Source organism: Parasteatoda tepidariorum, chromosome 8 (genome assembly GCF_043381705.1).
Source record: "Parasteatoda tepidariorum isolate YZ-2023 chromosome 8, CAS_Ptep_4.0, whole genome shotgun sequence".
Classification (NCBI taxonomy): domain Eukaryota; kingdom Metazoa; phylum Arthropoda; class Arachnida; order Araneae; family Theridiidae; genus Parasteatoda; species Parasteatoda tepidariorum.
Genome location: NC_092211.1, coordinates 14,915,872 through 14,939,236, shown reverse-complemented (window position 1 = coordinate 14,939,236; position 23,365 = coordinate 14,915,872). Strand labels below are relative to the sequence as shown.

The following is a 23,365-nucleotide window of genomic DNA, read 5'->3' as shown; positions in this document are numbered from 1 at the left end:
TAACCTATTGCAGAATTTCCTATAATCTTTTGAAAATTTTTAAACATAACAACCAACTGTTTAATATTGTTATACTGAAAAATGGAATAATATATGCAATTAAAATGATCCAGAAGCTCTTACTGTATTTAGTTTATTTTCTTTTAATTCAGACTTATTCATTCGCATTCAGGATGACATAAATTATGAAACTGTTAAGATTACAGTACGAAAACGTAAGAATGGTTTGAATATTTTAAGACTTAACAGCTAGTACACAAATCCTTAAGAATTTTAAAACTAATTGTAGCATTCTAATAAGATTATTGAATTATTGCAGCTAAATTTTTCTAAAAAATGAATTGTAAGTATGAAAAATTACTATAAGTAATTATAATAAATTCTCCAATTATTTAGTTGATCAAAGAATTAATGATTCTAAAATCAACGAATTCAATTTCTCTAAAGAAATCCAACTATATTTTGCGATAATCAATCAGTAAGCTACCCTTTATTTTGAACTAAAGAAAATAAAATCATATATCACTGAAAATGAAGTAGCCAACAAATTTCAAAGCACTCGCCACCTCTCTTTTACGTCCATTATTCCAATTTCATGAAAATAAACCGATTCTTTTTCACACCCACCCCCGCATGTAATAACCCCCAACACTTTCGCTACACTCCTCCCCAAATATTCAACGTACTTTTCCTTTCTACGATCGCAATTACTATAAAAGAAGACGTTTTCGTTCTATCCGGAGTGAAAGAAAGAGGATGTTGATATTGCGCTGGCGCTGTAACATTAAGCCTTTTTCTTGTTTTGCTATTGCCCCCCTTTTTTTTTCTTTCTTCGTCCTCCCCACATCCCCATCTTCTTTTCGATTTTGATAAAGTTAGCAGAAGGGAGGGACGCAGTGGAATTTTTTTTTTCTTCAGTCTGTAGAGATCACCTACGTGTGCGCACTTCCATTATGAACCTTCAGAGTTGCGATGCCTTCTGCACTTGGCTATCATTCCATTGGCTTTATGCACCAGAACGTCGTCATCCTTCAGTGTGTAGTTAGCCATCATCATAGCCATGTCATGAGATTTTTCACTTATCTGTCCCATGACATCGGCCCGCCATCAACTTCGATCTTAAATCAACCAATTTCATAACGTTATCTTGAAAAAATATTTATTGAAATATCACTCATAGTTGCTAATTTTTAGTGTGTGATAATGGCTATGGACATTGCCAATTTTTGGAATGAACTCCTACAGGATAGAGGGTAAGTGACGATAAATTCGTTTTCATTGAGCATCATCATTACCGTTATAGCAGAAGACACCCCAAAAAACATAAAATTAAACCGGCTTTATTAATTTAATACAAATCAGCAAGAGAATAATAAAAAAATATTAAACCAGAAATATTTTAAAAAATTTATATCTTTTTAATTTTAGGCGGTTGCAGCTAAAATTACTGAACATGTAGAAGATTTCTTTTCCTTACTGTTTTCTTACAATGCTTATAAATACTTTGTCAGGTCATCATCAAAATAATATTAAGTTACGAAAGTCACTGTATATTGCATAGATAACACTTACATTCAGAGCTAACTTTAATAATTTTCTTAATACTAAATCTTTTATCATTATTTTAGAAAAATTTAAGTGAATTTAGAATAATATTATGCTTAAATTAGCTTTAATTGTTTCAAAAGAGTGACATATTTGAATGTATTGAAACCATGATAATATAAAAGCAATTTTTTAGAGGTTTCAAAAACACAAGCCAAATCTGGGGGTAATGCAGTTTATGTTCGTGGTTTGAGTAAATAAATTAGAAAATAATGCATTTTAACAAAAATATCGAGGTATCCAACGATAAAAAGACTTTATTGGAACTTTTAGCTATGCAACTTATAATCTTATTTATCCTTTTAGTAATTTGATTGTACTCTTATTTGTTTGATTAAATATCATCAGAAAAGGTTGAATTTTATCATAGGCTTACTCCTAAATAATAAAACATTAAAGTATTGTTTTACATTCCATAATAACACTTAAGAGGTGATGAAATTCAACTGTAAACAGATAAAATATCAATACAATAATAAAATATGATCAATCTTAACCCTATTGAGTGGTAGAAATTCCTCAACATTAATGTGTAGTTTTAATTCTTAATTTAGAATTTGGTTATTAAACTTATATTTAAGCATCTTATAGGAAATGCATTAATTGTTTAAATTAAATTTAAAAATAACATACTAATTAAAAGGCATGAAAATCTAGTCATACTTTGTAATATTTATAATAGAACTGAAAATGATTGACAACATCAAGCATTTACAGCCGAAAAAATTTTGGTAATGCATTTAAGTGCAATTTAATGCTTAATGGAACAACACAACGAATAATTTATGTAGTGTTTGATTTTTTATCTACTTAAAAATTAAATATCTAAAACAGAATGCTTTATTCATTCCTTAACGTAAACATTCATGTTTAGTTTAATATATAAAATAGCTGAAAAAAGGAATGGTTTATGAAAAACACATATTTTTGTTTCTCAACTACAATTATTAAAATCACGAGAATTGAGAAATTAGAATTAATACAAATAACTATATAGAAATTATTAGTATGGAATTAATAATTTACATCAAATATTTTAAAATCTTTTTTTTTCTTTTCTTTTATCTGAAACTAGATTGATTTTTTCATAAACTACAGCAAATAATTTTAAAAAAAATTGTGTAATATTTACATATTTTAGATTAACTTCAAAGTTCTGAAATGATTTATATCTGGAATAATTTACTTATCTTTATTAAAAATATTCGTTTGTTTATCATTCGCTTATTTTACTATTTAGAACAAGTATATGAAAAAAAATATCTTCCAAATCTCTAGTGTATTGTTTAATTTCATAAAAAAGCAGCAAATAAACTAGATTTTATAACGTATTTGAATTTTTAACCTTGCTTTGCTTACTTTTATCTACACTTTCTTCAGATGTACATTAGCATGAATCAAGCAATTATAATACAATTATTGATATAGTTGGGAAGTATTAAACATTAATAGATTATTTAAAAAACTTTTACTGTTCTTATTGTTCAAAACATAACAACTGAAAACGAAACTTTTATTTTCAGCCAAATAGTAATAATTCATGAGTTGATATTGCTAAATTAAAAACAAGGAGTCATAAAATATTTAATAATGTTTAATCATAAATGATGGACATTTTCATTGATAAAAATTCAATGAGCTTTCATTATAATGTTATGATTACTATTTCAAATATTCATCTAAACAATGGTATAAACTCCAGAAAAAGTATTATATTTAATATTAATTCACTACAATTTTACTTACTACTGTGAATGCATACATATTTGTTTGTAAATTTGTAAGAATATATTGTCTTTAACTTTTTTCGTTATAATTTATTGACATAAATAATAACTGACAAATCTGAAAAGACTTAAAACACTAAAAAACACTTTAAAACTGATTGTTAGCATAAATATGTAATACTGTATGCTCATAGAACAAATTTAAAATGAAAAATTGACCAACATTTGAGTCTTATATTAGAAATAGGTAACAACCTTCACAACCTTTTCAATATTTAATAAAATATTTATATGATTAATTAGTAAGTTTATAGTACAAATAAATTTTGATGATAGTAATAATATTGATTAATTTGATCGGATCTAAATAAAACTTTGTTCTTTTTAAATACTGTAATTTTTTTAAATATGTACATAAAAGGTGTAGAATGATTAGTGTAATTGTCTGTAAAAGGAAGAAATATGTATAGCTGTTTTTCAGTTTAGAGAAGACAATTATATATACATAATTAGAGAAATAATAAATTAAAATACTGTAACAAGTAGAATACATAATTAAAGCATTATAATGAAACAACAAATAATGAAACATATATTTTTTAAATTTTTACGCAAATTTATATGGTTTCAATAAAAATATAAAATTTATGTGGCTCATTCAATTGCATTTAGTCAACATTTGTTTAAAAAGGTAACACATAATTAAGTGTTTTACGGCTAATAATGTAACACTAAATAATATAATATGAATAACAGCTTTTTACTAAACTCTTTCGTTTTTAACTATGAGGCACTATTCTTTAGAGTGCGTTATTAAAATATTTAAAAACTTATTAAGGGCATTCACTAAATAACATTAAAATAATCTTATTACATTAAAGCGAAAAATTATTTAAACGAAAACATTTGGAGTTACAAAAAGCGTTATAGTAATTAAAAAAAAAGTTCATTTATGATTTAACGAAATATTTTTGTTTTCTTTATTGGAACTTGTATTATAAGTATTTATATAACAAAAAGCTACGTACATATTGTATAACAAAGTAAAATACATTGTCATATGAATGGCGATTCTGAAGATTAGTGATTTGCTTATTTTGTAAATAAAATTTTAATTCAGCTTCAAGACCACATTCAACGCTGAAGTGAGGTTTTTACTCTCAGATTTACGCGTTTTCGAATTATGTTATTTAACTAATATTTTGTAGTAAAATCAATCAGTTAACTAAGGTCAGAAACTTTTGCAGCCTTTATCTTCTTATACGTATATCCTGAAACATCCTAAATTATTCTAACTCATCCAACTATTCTTATGATTGAAAATTTTCCATATTTATAAAGATAAATTTAAATAGAACCAATTTTAAACTAATTCTAAAAACAAAGACAAAATTGCACACTACAGCTATTTATGTTTAAAGGAAAAGCAGAATTTTTAGTGTTTATCCTGAAATTAGTCTTGTGAAGTGCGAAGAAATAATACTTTTGTTAAACGTTAATTTTATTTCAAAATAAAAATAATGCATTTCAATCCATTTCTTTTATAATGTGAATAAATGTTTTTGAGTAGAAAAAAAGTTAATTTTTTTGTAGAATATCTAGTCAATTTTATTCAGATGAAAATAAATCTAATCGCTAGACTCTAGTCAATTTTATTCAGATGAAAATAAATCTAATCGCTAGACTTTGGTCACTTTTATTCAGATGAAAATAAATCTAGTCACTAGACTCTAGTCAATTTTATTCAAATGAAAATAAATCTAATCGCTAGACTTACTTTTATGATTTTATATATCTTCAATCCAATAATGGACTGTATTCTTTTCTTTTTTATTAAAAACAATTACAAAATTGCATGTAGGAAATTGTAACTATAAAATACGAAAGGAAAGAAGTTGGTAATAATTATTAAACAGTATAAACAATTTCTTTCCCTTTTTTTAGTTTTAGGTGAATTCATTTTTGTTTCCAAGTATTCCAAATTTAATAACTTACAGCTTAAATGAATAAAGTCAAATTTATTGCAAATCATTACCCTTTGTAAAATTACTTATAAAGAAATATATACTTTGATTTTGTCCACGGAACATATCTAAGAAATATACATTTCTCGATATATACATTTTAACTTACCTAACAATAAGTTCGAAAAATGTATACGTGATACTTTCCTAGCCTAGATAGAATTAAACAGAAAATAATTCAAGAATTTTCTCCATTTATATAAATTTGTGTTGAAAATAATTAATCATTTTCTCGCTGTACGCATAACAATAACACGTACCACATTTATACGTGACACTTTCTGTTCTATGCTTAAATTAAATTAAAAAGAAAAAGAATTTAATAATTTTCTTCATTTATCTGAATTTGTGTATAAAATAATTTCATCATTTTCTTTATCTGCATAGATTTAAGAAAAAAATAATTTAATTATTTTATTCTCCTACACAGAGTTTAAGATAATAATTTTAAATAAATTAAAATAACATTGCATTTGTACGAAAATGTTTCATTTATTGTCTTCCTCAACTTAAAAAGGAAGCAATTGCATCATTTCTTTTATGAAACTCTAAATAGAAAATAATAAATTTATATTTTCTTATTGAAATATTCCTCATTCGATATCTCACAAAATTTTGTTTGAAAATTTCCAATCGCACCTATCATTTTCAAAAACAAGCCATCTGATTGGAACAATCGTATGCAAATATCAAAAAATTCTCACGCTTCCGATGTCTCCTTCCGTATCAAAAGAGCCGCGGCAGACGAGAGTTTTATATGAGGGGGAAACGATGACACCCAACAGGCCGTTTCAGGGCCATAGATGTCGGTTTTATGGCGACTGTTATGGCCTGCGCCGATGAACGGTCGCTACCGGCCCGACTTCAGCGCGATAAAACTTAACCGCATCTTGCTTTATTATTTGCTCCGTTCTCTTTTCTATTTTCTCTTCCAATTTTCGAACTTTTTTTCCCTTCTTATTACTTTGGTATAGATGTCAGAGCGAAAATTTATCTGAGAGAGGTTAAAATAAAATTGGAAGGACCTATCTGATGTTTTTTAGCTTTACTTTTTTTAACTTTCATTTTTTTTCCCCTTCAGCATGAATTCTTTTGGTAGGACAAGAATTTGATATTGGTGTTTTATTGAAGTCAATTTCTTTTGTTATTTCAAATTTCGATTTTTATAACTCACTATTACTAAGCTATATCAAAATTTAGTTAAGGTTTTTAGTGTGTGATTAGGGATTTAGTATAGCTTTTAAAATATTTGTCTAGATATTTGAAAAAAATTTCCGAGGATTCTTAGGTATTTTAAATTTATTTCATATGAACTCCTTTCGTGAATAAGAGAATCAAATATTATTTTTTATTCCAGCCTTCTATTTTCTCATGTTAGCATTTAAAAACTTTCACTTAACTATTGAAAACATGTAAACGTGACTTATTTTTCGTGAAAAATAATGATTAAATAATTTTAAAGCTTTTTCCAATTAGTTATTTCTTGACATCAATCAACTAAAGTTATCACAAAACTGAATATTTTATAATTTGTATTTATTATTTAGAATCACGTGCATTTTTAAAACTTGCATAATCACTTTTTAAATTCGTTATAGCGTTATTATATTAATCAGGAAATCAGAATTGGTATAGCTGTAGAGTTTTTGAAAACTTTTTCAGTGTTTTTAAATTTACATTTTCAAATAACAAATTATATAATAAATTTATAAATATATATTAATAAATAGTTTATCGACACCTCTTTCATTACGTTAATTTCAACATTTTAACTAAAAATAAAATATTTACTTTCAACTTTTACTTTAAGCTGACTGAACGTGGCAAAAAAAATCTTTTCTGCTGCTCATATCACTGTTTTTGTTTTATATTTAAACTTTTTCCTTCCATCCTCTGAACGTGATAGATATGCACTTTTTAATTTCGAATATCTAATTTTTCAACAGTATATTAATTAAAAATAGAAAAAAAATTGCCAGTTACAATTGCTATTTTGTTTCGTACAAATATAAGCTATAAAAACGTAAAGCTCCCTCAATAAATGCAAACAGCATACAAAATAATAATTTTTGTTTTTGCACTTTCTTAATAAAAAAAAAGTAATTTTTCATATTCCTGGATATTGAAACAAAAATATCAACACGGAAAATTTAGGTATCTATTTTCATTTAAAAGAAAACCATCAAAAATAACAAATCAATATAAATATATAAACGAGATGATAAATTAAATTAATAATTGTTTATAAAGTTTTGAAAACAATGAAGCTTAGTCAGTGACTTTTCTCAAAATGTTTATTTAAGTAGAAATAGAGAACAAATGTTTTGTAGAATTAATAATAATAAAAGTCAGTTTAAGTTTTAGATTTATTATTTAAGTTTACAAAATTCTTAAAAATATATTGCCGATAAGTTTTTATGTAAAACGTAATTTTATGTAAAAAATAAAGAAATTCCCACTGCAAATATATTTACAAAAGTTTTTTTGTTTTCGACAAGAGATAATTTTTTTTCTGTAAACAACAACGAGAAGAAAATGCAGCAGTTGAAAATAAATTTAGTAAATTCAGCTTTATATCCACATTGTAATTTAACATAAAAAGTGAATTTAATCTTTTTTTTAATAGCTATTTAACATATATTGTATTGTGATAACTTTCTTTTTTTCATGTTATATTAGAACGTTTTGTTGAGGAACGATTTTTATATAGACTATAAAATCAAATTTTTTTTCAAACATAATATTCTTTTGCGTAATTGAATCCATACTTTGGATATTCATCTAAATATGCGAAAAAAAGCAAAAATTTTATGCATCCTAAAAATTAAATAATAAACTATGAAAAAAAAAGTTAAATTGACAAACTTATATAATAGCTAAAAGGAGAAAAAAAATGTTTTATTAGGTAAAGAGAAAAAAAAAACGAATCATGCTTGAATTATTCAACTTTATCTCTGTCAGAAATTTTCACAAAATGCGCCTAAACAAAGGCAATAAACCAATCAAAATATAGTGTATTAACGATGGCATATCGCTTTAATAATTTATTTCTCTTTCGAAGAAAATTGAACTTTAATTATGCAATTTATTTAACAATTGTTTGTCACTGCAACATATGTACTAGTATTGAATGTTTCCAAAAATTATTCTTAAGATATATACACGACCTATTTATAAGTACATACTGTACTAAATATCGCGTTCACATTATTTAATTAAATTTATTAAGAATATATTTTTTTCAATGCATCCTAAATTCACATCATATTTAATTATACACAAAGGAAAAAAAGTATGGTCAAATGATGTGAGCAAAAAGCACGGTAATTTTTACCGAAACGGTTTGGTAATTATCTTTGCAAAAATTAAGAATAACCCCTAATAATTTATTACCCTGTTGTTTATAAGTTATCCTGTTGTTTATTACCCTTTTAGTATTAATTGTAAAATTTGGTAATTATTTAGTTATTAATGTTTAGGTAGTGTTATGTACTGTTATATTAATTATTATGTTATTAATTATTAATGTTAGTATTAATTGTAATGCCATAGACCATGGCATAAAAACCATTAATTCATTGAAATTTATTTTTTAGTTTCACAGTTTTATTAAATCCATGGTAATAATAACTACAATTTTGAAAACAAGTGCTTCCGGCAAACTGTTACCATATGAACGGAAAAATTACCAAATAACTGGTTTAAATACCGTATAGTTTTTATTACCTCAGTTTTTTCTCCGTATGTACAAAATATTTTCGATGTATTATTGAGTATGCTTTTCAACTAGAAGATACGAAATATATCAATTAAACGGTTGGCATAAATTGCTAATTAGTACAGAGCATTTTAATAACTTGAAGTATTTGAACTAGGATTATGTACACTAGGATTAAGCATTTGTTTTAAATTGTTCAATTTAACCGAAGTACTTTTTTTTATCACTGTGGCGTGAGTTGATTAGTTCTAAATATTTAAAAAAAAATCTTGACAATGTATCATATCTGATCAAAAAATCAGTATTATTTAAGTAATTAACTTCAGTCGAATTATTTTTGACTGATTTTTAAATGAAATAACTTTATAAAATATATTTTCGAGAATGAAAATGTAACTTACTTGCAAAATAAATGTTAGAAAAATGTTCTTGAAGTAATAAAGTAAGTATAATATATTAAATAAGTATAATAATTAAATATAATAATAACATAATAAATAAATATAATAATAATATAATAAATAAATATGGGTTTGATTTTAATTAAAGAATTAGACGGAATTCGATATCATTCTAAATTACTATATACATTAACATGTATATTCTAAATATATATTAAAAAATATTCTTGATAATATGGTTTATTGACAAGTAAGTAAAAAAAATATTATGATTAATGAACTAAAATATTTCTTTATTTATCACAAATGTTATAATCACAGTATTAAATTTTTTTTTGATCGAATAATAACGAGACTTGGACAATTTTCAAATCAGTAAAGTGTACAGCTGAAGAACTACGCGAATGTCTTCAAACCTATTAAATAGCTGAATAACTAAAAAATAACATCATATAATCATTGATTCATAATCACAGCATTTAAGAATTTCTTAATTGAATAATAACCGTTCACATGTAATTTCCAATCACCAAATAAAATTTATAGCTGAATTACTGCAAAAATAAATAAAATTTCCTACACTTGAGGTGTTGCATCAAATTGCCTATTCTCTATCATCCATCAATTTTCCAGTTTCATATCTGTAAAGAAAATAAAAAATTGATGAATAGCATTATCAGATAATGAACAGTTATGAAAGTTTATAACAATGCCTTCGGGTGAACGTCCTGCTCTTAATTGATACTTAAGAGTTGATGATTCTAAACAGTTAACATTTCCTCTCAATAATTTATGTTCACCTGTCAGAGCATATGTTATTAAAGAATGCGTGACTTTTTCTAATACTTTTTAAGTAGCTGTTGAGTAGTGGTACTTAGTATGAAAGCGACCAGTAGCGCATTAATGTTTTATTTTATTTTACTATTAAAGATCTCGTTGGTTTATTCTAATAGAGTTTTTCTTTTCTCTTTGTGGGTTCGTCGGTTATTTAATTCTTAGTTATTATGCAATTAATAGATAATTGCTAATTAGGTATAATTATTGATATAAAAATTTCTATATCAGTTAACAATCTTTTTGAAATAAAATACGTTTGAAATATCGTTTATAATAGTCATTTTTTGGGAGATTTTTCCTTGGCATCATTAATAATCAGTTATTAGTACTCTTTAATCGCCAATTAAATTGCTATTTATCAATTATTGCAAAAAAAAAATTTATACCGGTAAATAAATTTGTTTTAAATAAAACGCCATAAATAGTATTTAATATGGTAATTTTATTAAGAATGGCTTCGTGTGATAAAGCGATAATTGCAGTAGATGGTTCATTTTTTGGATATTTATTAATTATTCGATGGTGAAATTGTTAATTGCCAATGATTATTTATAGATTTTACATCGATAAAGCAAATCAATCGTTGAAATTAAATACTATATAAGTGATTGTTAATGTAATAATTTTGATAAGCTCTTTTGCATGGCTTGGAAGTATTAACCAGTAATTCGATAATGAAATTGTCAATATTTATCTATAAAAATTTTCAATAGATTAATTTTATGACTATTTTGTATGTCTTCGTCGATAAGATGGGAAGTGATGTAAATAATTCAATCTATGCTTATTGTTAATTATTCGACAAAATTGCTAGTTACCAATTGATAAAAAATTTATGTTGTAAAATATTATTTTATTTAAATAAAATACGCGAAACAGTAATAATTAACGTTGTTATTTCTATATGATATTTCGTGTGGCTTTTTATTCTTAATTTTTTAAGCTATTATTAGAAAAGAAATTGTTAATTATCCACATTAAAATTATTTTAAAGCATTTTTCGGTGGCTTCATGTATAATTCAATAATTAATGATACGATTGCGAAATTGTTAATGATCAATGTTCATTGATGGAAAATTCCCACTGCGAAGTATTACACAGGTTGTTCATTTTTCAAATGATCTCACTCCACTTTTTAAATAAATACGTAATACTAATTTATTTTTAAGTAAAAATAAATTATAAAAAATGCCTCCTTAAATTCTTATAAATTATTTGTATTTCTTGCGTGCAGAAATCTTTGAAAACCAGTGTTCAAAGAAAAAAAAACTGTAAAAAATTTTAAGCATTAAAAAGTGATAACCTAACTAGAAAATGGTTCAACTATTTTCAAGGTGAACAGTTCAGATCAATAAGTAAATAAAGTTTTCTTTTTACGACATTAACTTATTAAAAAGTTTTTTTTTTTTGTGGATTAATAGTGATGAATAGATGAGGGTGCAAGAGCTTGAAAATCAGAAAGGTAGCTCAAATGCAATTGAAAATCAAAACGCAGAAATGTGAGATAGGTAACTTTGGAGTTTAATTGCTAGGCAGATCATTGTCCAACATCAAATGTAGTACCAGGGTGTAATAGTAATAATTATTATTGTTTAGAACTCATGTTATACGCTTTCAATTTCGTCAAAATAAATTATGTATTTTGATGTTTTCAAAGTTGTTGAAAGCAATACTGCTAATGTTAAGAAAATGAAGCTTTTTTCTGAAAGCATTGAAATACTTGTTTTTTTCCTCCCCACCCCCTTTTTTTTTTACCCTGTCACGAACTGATGGGTTTTAATCACATTTAAATTGTAGTAAAAATGGCATGCTGCGAATTTCCACTCTTTTTACAGAATTTAAGATAATAAACTAAACCTCTTGAAACCAAATACTTTATTTTCATTTTGGAATTGAATTTCATGCCTGAATAAATTTGCCTTTCAAGAAATATTTTAATATTTTCAGAAAAAGAAATCTACTTAAATGTTGAAAAAATGTCTGCTCAAGTATTTGTCTTTATTATTATTATTTATTCTACTAAACTAAATTTCATAAATTGTTCTGAGAGTTATTGAAATTTGTTTCAATAATGTTTACAATTTTCTGTTAAATAGTTACGATGTAAAAATATGTTAATTATAAGCTATGGGATAAGGTGCATTAAAAATATGTTGCCTTTAAAAGACATTAAATTACTGATTATAAATTGGTTTATTGATAATCAGTAGGATTGAACATGATTTGAAATGTAGAATTAAAATGCATCAATTTTTTATATAGACTTTTTGTATATAAAATTTTATAATTTTACACTATAAATCCGTTGATACTGAATGTATTTCATTCCCTTTCCTATTTTATTCTATATACTTATTATTATAAACAATTAATTTTTATGGTTAATACAATAGTTTTAATTAATATTTAAACTGAATAAGAGCATAATTAATTTCATCACAAAATCATGCTTTTTCTCATCAAAATAAATAAATACAAAAAACGTGCTGAACAATTAGTATACTCTAATTTAGCATCTAATTTTTGTGCTAAACCATAAAAATTAACTCTGCTATTAACACATTTTCCATAAAAGCCGCAAATGTAATGAAGTACCAATTAATATCATTAAGGAGAGCAATTCAAAAAAGGCACTAATTAATATTGCTAATATCCACAATTTTAAAACGTTAATATTTCAATTGACAATCGATTTAAATATTTGTCAATAAATATTTTTCTATACCTTAACATTTCAGTTAACCAGAAGCCAATAAATGTCAGAATTTGATATTTCACGCTTTCATATAATATGTTAATGAAGCCTATAGTAACTTTGAATGTCAACGAACGTCTGCATTTAATTCGATTTATTTATTTTTCGTAAAAATGTTCAGTTATTATATCAATATTCTTAGAATGATATTGTTATGAGTTAATTATTATGAATGTGATAAATCAATTAATAAAATATTTAGAAAGAATTATTTTCACTAAGCTAAACTGCCACGTAAAATAGAAGAAAAAATGTACAAGAAGTATTAATCTGGCATCATTGATTATAAAGAAAAAATAGTTTAATTGCTTTCAAATTTCACGTATTAATTGTTTTAAATTGAGTAATTTTATTTTTTTCTCTTATTAAATTATGTTTTTATTTTGTTAATTTTTTGGATAGTTTTGCATTAATTGTTTTTCAAAATTTTTGTATAAGCTTGCATTGTTTTCTTAAATTTTTGTATTGCTTTGCATTAATTTCTTCATGAAATAATTTCTTCATGAAACTACTTTCTCATCAATTAATTTTAGAATTTAATTAAATATAAAACGAAATTAACAAACTGAGTGATTATTTATGCATTTACGATTGCTCATTTAAAGTATAATATTTATATTCGAGATGTTTAATGCGTAGTTACATAATCAAAACTTGAATTCATTGTAGAATATTTTACTTAATATTCTAAAGTAAATCAGTTAATAATTATTTTTATTATATTTTAGTTATGTAAAGCAAAAAAGAAAAACAGTTTTACTTTATATTTTTTTTAATAACAATAAAATAATTCTGAGTAAAACTTATTTTTAACAGCAACACAACCACATCATATTAATTTATTTATTTTAAACCAGATGAGATTATTAATTATTCACATAAAAAAAACTTATCTATATGCTTTTCCTGGTTTTTCTTTTATTAATCTCTAATTTAACTGATAATAAAAAAAGAAATAAATAATCTGTCAGGAATTCCCCCTCCCCACGCTAAAGAGAAAATCTTTATATCTTAAAGCAAAAGCTGACATATAAATCAGCTACTAGCAGTGGTTGGTTACTTACGAGGGGGGAAAGCAAATGATTCCCGCCTCCTCATAAAGTATTCAGTGACGCCCATAGCAACCATAAGTCTTTTCTTTGACAGGCCCTGCTTGGCAACCATTTTATGATATTGCCTGTGTTAAAAGGTTAGGATGAAGCCACTTTCCGTTATGGGCTGTTTTTCCCTTTATTAAAAAACTATATACCTATTTTATTGATCGTAAAGTTTATACTGTATAGCCTTCGATAGATATGTTACAGCAAAATTGTTGTTTAAAAGCCAAGTATGAATGCTCTAAATATATCACGTGCTTCAAGTTTGATTTCATTTTAAACAATCCAATTTTTGTATAAATAGCTATAATAACATTGACCTATTTGGTATTTGTATTTTATTTGTGTGAAACTAACTCTATTTGAAACCATTAAAAAATAAATAATGATATATTTTATTTGTGTGAAAATAACTCCGTTAGAAACTAAAAAAACAAGACTCATTTATGTCATTTTATGTGTATAAAAATAACTATTAAGAACTGTAAATAGCTCATGTTGCATTTTATTTGTGTAAAAATTACTCTATTAGAGGCTCGTGTGATTAGAAGCATGATTTATTTTACTTGTGTAAAAATGACTCTATTAAAAAATATATAAATCAAATAATGATTTCATTTTGTATAAAAAATAATTGAAACTATAAAATAATTCTAATAATGTATATTACTTGTGCTAAAATAATTTCATAAGGAACTATATATAGTTTCTAATTATTAATTTTATGTATGAAATAAAACTCTATAACGAAGTATAAAACGTAACTAATGATGTATATTATTTGGGAAAAATTAGTCTATTAGAAGCTATACAACATATCTAATGATATATTTTGTGTAAAAAGGAACACCCATACAAACTATATAAATAACTTATGATTCATATTAAGAAACTACAAAACATAATTAATGACGTATTTTGTGTAACAATATCCGATCAGAATTTATTGTTTATTAAGTTCATATGTTTACTGAAATAACTGTTTATTAAGTTCATATATTTACTATTGAAATTATTGTATCTTAAGTTCATACATTTAAATCAATCTTTGTTGAATGTTTTGCTTGAAAGCTATTTAAAGCATGGTATTATTATTGAAGTAAATGAGAAATTTTATTTCTTAATAATTCCTGAATGATCAACAGTGTAATTTCTTATTCTTAAAAAGAATTTTATTAGTGTATAGTATAAATAGATGAATCGTATATTTCTGAAAACAAAAATATGACGTTTCTTATATTTCAATATCTCAAACTAAATTTTATGATCCAAATCATTTTTATCAAATAAAAAATCCTTATTTTTCATGCGGTCTGTAAAAATTATGTTTTGATGTAGGAATTTCATGTTTTACGAATTTTTCAACTGTAAAAAGCATTACAAATTAACTTATTCCGTTTATAACAAAATAAATAATCAGAAGTTTATGAAATTACATCAATTATTTACTATGTTACTAGGAAACAATAGTTAGATGATCAACAGTTATAATAAAAACAAATAGAAGTTCGAGAATAACTGTTTTTATGAATCAGCCATTTCTCAAGCAAAAAAATAAAAAGATTGCTGTCATATGCTTATTATAAATGCCTGAAACACGTTTTAAAAAGCAAATCAAAATATTTTAGTACAAATAATTGGTGTGCATAACTTAAGAGAATTTTTTGGATTTTATCACTATAATTTTAAAAGAAATTACTATGTTACCTTATAGTTCGCTTAAAATTTCATAGGAATTAATTGTAACAATACCTATTCCTGATTTTAGATAAATAATTTTTCTTCCGCTGTCTATTAAATGATAAATACAGGATTAATGATTTTTTATTGTATTAGATTTTTGTTTTGTTTCCAATTTCGCAGAGTTAATTATTTAGTTTAAACATTGCAGTTTTTGAAATAAACTTGTTTTAATCTTATTATTTGGTATATTTAGGTGATATGACAAAAATTGGTTTTAAATTTACTTATTTTATTATTAGTAGTACATTGTAAACTAAAAAATAAGGTTCATTAAATGTCTTATTCTTCAGATGAATATATTATTAGGAGTTAAACCATAACTTAACAATAATTCGCTAAAAACTTTTAAATAAATTTTATTTCATTGTTATAGTTTTGTCTCTTTCATAAAAATAACATTTGCTAAAATCACTTGTTCAAGTTAAGAACAATCTTAAAAACTCCAACTATTATTATAAAAATAATAAAACACCAATTTTGGCACATTAAATTTTTTCACTAGTTATTTATTCCAAATAGATTAAGTTTTAACAGCTAAATTTGTCTTTTTTCAAATAATTTAAAATTACTTTCATCAATTGCATCTATTATTAATATTTGTTTGTTTTAGACTAACAATGTGCTATCTTAAAAAATGCAATATCAATAGCTGTGTAGAACAACAATTTTTAACACATTAAATATTTCCAGTTTTAGAAACAAACAACTTTGTATATTTATCGAATTTTGTTGAATTATTGAATTATTAAATTCAAATTCATCCGTTAGCTGTAATGTATAAGTTTTAATATCGTAAAGTGATGAGACATGAATTAATATCTTAAGGTTTCAGAATTATTAAATAAAATAAAAAATTTTAACATTGGAATTTCACCATTTTTAGCACAAATTGCACGAATTTTTTAAAAAATGTAAACATTTAAACCAAAACGTTCGTTAGTTTTTTCCTGCATTTATTAACATTTTTGCCATAGTTTGTATACCATAACTTTAGATGCAAATTTAGATGCTACTTTTTAATATTATTGGATAATAAATGTAGTTTAAAATTGTGCAATACATTTAAACACAGATAGGTATTATTTTGTCTATTTAAATTTTGTTTATAATTTCAAATGTATAGAGGTTTAGCTTCATATATTGGTTATTAAAAGATAAATAATATTTAACTAAAATGTTTGCTAAAATAAAAAATAATTAATCATTTTTTTTAAAGTAAAGTTGAACAAATAATAATATTGACACTTGCGAATGAAGTGTGTATTTAACTAACATCTTAATTCTTATATGGTTAAAATTGTTAAAGTGTTGCTTCTTAACACAAAACATCAATGTTTCACTTTTTAACTCTGTCCACATTTTTGTGAAAATTATAATTAAAGAATTTGTCATATTAAAAAACTGATTGCTAAATTTTAATTTCTAAAATTTTTTGAATTAATTAATTTTACATTTTGATTCCTCTAAAATATTCTAACAAAAATATTGTCAGTAAAGCATAGTGGGCAGTAAAGTAAAAGACTTGCCAAAAATAAAAAGTACAAAAGATAAACATATTGTCGGTGCAAAATGTCAGCAAAGCGACCCAGATTGTCAGTAATGCATATTCAGGTGTAAAAAAATTTTCAAAGTTTTTTTTTCCATCAAATTTTGTATCAAAATTGTTAATAAATATCATTCTTTTCTTACATTGCTGCTTTGTTTCTACATAGTTATATCAATATCAAAATATTGTTTTGCATAAATGGAAGTTTTAACGAATATCTAAGCAAATCAACGTCTACAAATTTTTATTTTCCGTAACTTATTATTTTTTATTTAACTCATTGATATCTTCACAAATCATAACTTAAACTTGTATTTTTATAAATTACTATAATTTAAATTTTGTCAGTTTTTACGAATAACATTTTGAACACATTCCTCGATTTTATTTAAGTATTTCAGAGTAGATTATTATATGATTATGAACTTTCCGATATTAAATTATGTAATATTAGCATACAACATGGCCTGTTTTACTATCGGAAATTTTGAATCATACATAACTCCCAATTTGAACATAGAATGGAATAATACCCAATGGAATAATACGTCGAAAGAAAAAGATATAAGAAAGGTGTAACAGTGTAACAATCTTCGTATACACTAAAAATATGGTAAATACATATTATATCTGTGAAATATATTACAGTAAAGACACTATGTATACAAACGTTAACCATTATTTTATAAGAATGAAGCTATAAATCAATTTTTGAAAAGTTTAATAAAATACAAATTATTTTTAGTCAGCACATTCACATAATTTATAATAATAACGCAATTTATTTTGAAATATCAACAGTTAAAAGTTAGTAATATTTATATAGGAACAAATTTTAGATTTTTCAAGATTTCGTCTTTATAAGATTATGATATTTGATATGATTTGATTATGATATGATCAGAATAATATACTAGTTATAATTTAGTGCAATTCATATTTAAATATAACTTAGGGTGATTCATATTTAAGTATAATTCATTACATTTTATTTTTAAGTATTCGATACAAATTATGTTTCAGTGGAATATTGTACAGTTATTTTAATGTCTAATCAAGAAGGGTATATTTTTAATTCATTTGCATCTCAAAATTTGCAGAAAAACTATTAACTTTCTCTTCTATAAATTGCGGGCAAGGAAGATTTACACGAGATTATTTGTAATGGCTTCTTATTGTTTAATATGTATTTAATATAAATTATTATTAATGACAATTGCAATTTAACAAAAATTTGAGTGTCGAACTTAAATTAATAAATAAAATTAACAGCATATTTTCGTGTCGAAAGATATTTGAACATGATATAACTTCCTTTTTTGCACAATCGAATGGTAGAAAAAATATTCACAAGCATATTATAATTCTGAATTTGTCTAATTTTACATTAATTTAACTTGTACTTGTCTGAAGTTTGTGAAAAATAATGGATAAATTGGTAGAGGAATTAATGAATTTCGCAAACTGTATAAAGTATGGTAATTTTTTCACGTAGTTTAAATATATTTCGCTTTAGGAAATCTCAATATTACTCCTTTAATGACTCAATATTACTCCGCTCATTTTTCCTTATGTTTTCCTTTTTCTTTTTTACAATTTCTTTATCATGAATGTTATATTTCTGCAATTGTTCAAACGAACATTTTTCTTGGTTTATTTTTAGTAAATTACGTGTTAAAACAACTGAATAAATAAATACATGCTAAGTTTAATTAACTTTTATTCATGCCAATTTAATGTCCTTTTTTAATGTCATAATAAAAATTAATACATAATAAAAACAATATGTCATTGCATATTTTTGAGAAACGTAATGGTAAATGCATTGTGATACATATTAAATGATTTACTACCTAGTATGCTAGTCAAGATAATTTTTATTCTGCTGTATTAATATATCGCACTTAAAATTAAAAAAGACGAAGAAAGTAATTGATTTTCTAATTAAACAGTATGTTTTACAGCGAAAAACAATCTATATCAAATTGATATTTAGTTTCATAATAATAATATCAACATCGATTATAAAATTAATGATAAATGATATAAAATTAATGACAAATGATAACAGTTTACAACATGGATCTAGATAACTGATAGTTAATTTTAGAGACAATTAGCCTAGGGAATGCTAGGCATCAAGTAAAAAAAAAATTTGGTTTAATAATACATTAAAAATGAGCATTTTGCCAATACAATTCAATATTATGTCATGTATTTAACATTTTAAATATTCAAAGTATGAATTTTCATAATGATTTTTTAAAACATTCTGTCGGCAAAAACTTTTCACAGAAATTAATTCAATCAACAAATTTACTTATTTTGATTTCACTAAGCAAATACAAATATAAAATTAATTCATGTATAGAAATTATAAGTGCTAATGTGTTTATGCAAGAATATTACTTACAATTCATATTTTCATTAAGTTAGCTTCAGCTCTGCCTTTTCTTCATGCTGTTTTTAACATTTTCCAAAACTCTTCGTATTCTAAAAATTAATAATCCATTTTAATATTTCAATCTTATAGTAATAAAAAAATGCATTATTTACATTATAAAGTCAATAAATATTTGTACATAAAAGTTATTTTGAACATTATGAAAAGTTCAAAATAGAAAAATCCGGAAGTCATGTATTTTTTTATTTTATTTTTTCAACTCTTTTCTTTCACCTTATTCAAAAAAATTTTACATTTATTCATGGTTATACGACAGGTCTTTTTTGTCTATATTACAAGTTTTACTGTAAAATTGAAAAATAAAAATTTTATATATTTTAATGTGTAAAATACTCTGCCTTTGTGATTTTTGCTAATATTATAAGTAATATTTATGGTATTTTTGTGCTCAGTTTATTTATATTTCCAGCTTAATAATAAAAATAACTGTGGTTTTTTTTTTTGCAACATTTAATTTTTATTAAAATTATTAAATTATTATTTATCTAAAGCTATTCAACCTTTTTTTTTCTTTTTAATTTCACTTTAGTTTAAAACATTAATTTAGTGTGAGCTTTTTATGTAATCATTGCATTAAGATTGGCGGAAGAATTACAATCTTATCTTGCTATCTGCATTTGCGAAAGAGCATTTATAAATGCAACAACTGAGTTTACAATAAAAAAATTAATAACTGGACAAAAAGATGCATATTTACTTTTTAAAAATGTAAAATAGTTGAATTCTTTCTTACACAATCTTGTGGGTTGTTTCATTTATACAAGTCATAGAGTTCTGGAATTTCAAGCAATATTAAAAATACATATAATTAATATACATATTAAATAACATACATACTTCAAATAACTTAAATTATATTTTTCAAGAACCCTTATTTCATAAAAGAAATAATTTATACTTCAAATAAATAAATTTTAATTTAAATAATATACCTGAATTAAAAGTATAATATCAAAATTATTATTTTATTAGTCGTATATAAATTATATTCCCAAACAGAGTTCGAAATTGAAATAATATTCAATATTATGCTATATTTGCTATAAAAAGCAAGCGTTTCTTGGGACACTTTTTCGGTAGATTAATTTTACTATTGCTTGTAATTAACTAGTGAGGGATGGCATAATTATGCTTTGTCTTCTCTTCGCTAAAAATGGAATGAAAGGCAGATATCTGCTCTATGGGATTATGTTTTAAACCCATTTAAGGGCACTGCATTTTCACTTTTACTTACTATTAAGAATCAACTGTTTTATTATTTTTTTAAATGCTATTATTTATAATTTTAAAAAATCTACTCGATATTTTAACTTTCAAACGTACAAGAAGAATATTAAAAAAAAAGTTTTAGGGGTACGAGTCTAAAATGTTTTTATGAAATTTATTTTAGGATAAAATAAAAATATAAACGAAAACAATTCATTTTCATAACATTTTTCATAACATGTCACATTTTTTAAATCTTTTCCATTTCATGTCTATTATTACTCTTTCATGTCTATTATTACTTATTACCCTTTCATGTTTATTGTAATTTATCCTAGTTGACTGATTAAAAAATGACAATGGAACAGATAAAAATTTCTTTTCGTAAATTAACAGGCATTAATTACTTGTTTTCCGTTTATAGCGCGAATACACGCTTAAATAGCAAATTTGAGCAAAATGCAATTGATTGCATATAATCAATTACATTTTGCACAAGTTTAATTACAAGTAACCATTATTCATGATTACAATTGTAGTCTTGATTATAAATAAACGTAATTTTTGAATATAATTGTAATCATAGTTATTAATAGTTGTCAGTTACAATAAGAATTGATTAATAACAAGTAGACAATTACATTTTTATTTAATTCACAAAATCACCAATAAATATTTTAAAACAAAGAATATCTCATATAAAGCTGAGAAGATTATACATTTTTTGACTTGGTATATTTTTTCGTCATTAACAAAACTAAGTTAAATAAATAGTAACACTAAATCAAGCAGTTTAGTTTACTTTGATATACATTATTATGATAAATAAGGATGTACCAGGTACCCGTCAATCACCCAGTACACTAATTTATATTCGGCGTAGCCATATTCGGAGTTACTTTAAAACTATTAAAAAATAGCTGCTGTTTGGAAAATCCATGTATTTCATCAGTTTTTTAATAATCAAGATAAAGTAATTAGTTTAGACTTGACATATTTTACTATTGTGCAGAATTTCAATTCTGGGAAAATGGAATAGAAACTTTGGAATGGAAAAATATGGTCATAAAAGAGAAGTTCCTGATTGGGAAAATCCAGAAATTAAGGCAAATTAAGAAATCTTATGCTGAAAATTATTTTTAAAAAAATTAAAATAAAAGTAAAATAAAAGGAAAATTAAAACTGGAATAAGGATTTACATTGATATTTATTTTAAGTTAATAAAATCACAATGAAATCATAAAAGCCTTGGGTAACTGCAGTAAAATACAATGTGTGTATTACTCTATCTCTGGGGGGGGGGGCAACCTGCGGCTTGCGAGCCACATGCAGCTCTTTGAAGGATTACTTGTGGCTCTCGATAAATGTACCCTGGTTCCCATTTCATTTTTGTGCTATTATATTTTAAAAAATTATTATTGTTCCGTGTGTGCTTCAAAGTGTCTTTTAAGTAACTGACAACAAATATGAGAGACTAAGTGATACATTGTAACAAATTTAATTTCCATCCAAGTTAAGAATAATATGACTCATCCGAAACTGAGCGAATGAACATAAATTATATATTTTCAATAAATATAATTTCTGTAAAAAAAAAGTTTTAATATCTTTTTTGCATACCTTTTAAATACGCATTTAATTGCAGCTCGCGAAAAATTTCAAATTTTGAAAAAGGGCTCTAGCTTGGCACCCCCTCTCTATCTCATACTAAGTTTGTTTTTCGTCAGATGAGTAAATGCAATAATATGATTTTATTATAGAGGTTTGTAGGCTTAACAATTTACAGAAATATAAAACAGTTGCAAACGGTATTCTCTTACAAATGATACATTAATTATTCTAAAACTTAACTAACTATTCTAATACTGACTTAAACATTGGAAATTAATTTTCGAATAGAATACCTATCCGATTGTTTTAACAAAAAATATAAATAAGTAGTTTTTCGATTACAAATTTTGAAAAAAAAAACTATTAATTTTTACATATATCAACAAATACCTCATTTGGAAACCTTTTATTTCATTTTCAAAACATTTATGTTGAAATGAATCATGCATAAATATAATTACTCAGGTTTAAATTTTAGATAGAAAGCTTGTTTCCTTCGCTCTTGCTCAATATATTCAATATCCAACCAGTCTAGTTAAAGTTCCTTTACCGTCGGGCTAACCCAAAGAGATTTCCGTGATTTTTTTTTCTCCGTGTAACGTAAATATAAGTAAGTTTCACAGAATAAGT

General features: G+C 24.3%; 1 protein-coding gene and 1 long non-coding RNA gene across 9 annotated transcripts in view; one reads left to right on the top strand and one right to left on the bottom strand.

The window, feature by feature from the left end:
- The window catches only part of LOC107450669 (homeotic protein antennapedia-like), a 327,250-nt gene that overhangs the window by 133,868 nt on the left and 170,017 nt on the right, over positions 1 to 23,365 (top strand). The window contains 1 exon segment of one of the 8 annotated variants that reach the window (NM_001323821.2): positions 977 to 1,253. The exons of the other annotated variants lie outside the window; for them this stretch is intronic. The gene's annotated coding sequence lies outside the window, so the exon portion shown is untranslated. 8 annotated transcript variants of the gene reach the window in all.
- The window catches only part of LOC107450670 (uncharacterized), a 93,823-nt gene that overhangs the window by 41,668 nt on the left and 28,790 nt on the right, over positions 1 to 23,365 (bottom strand). The window contains exons 3-5 of the long non-coding RNA XR_006225026.2: positions 20,616 to 20,692; positions 19,868 to 19,947; positions 10,056 to 10,116 (exon numbers count right to left, since the gene is read on the bottom strand). This is a non-coding gene — a long non-coding RNA (uncharacterized lncRNA). The remainder of the gene's footprint in view (positions 1 to 10,055; positions 10,117 to 19,867; positions 19,948 to 20,615; positions 20,693 to 23,365) is intronic.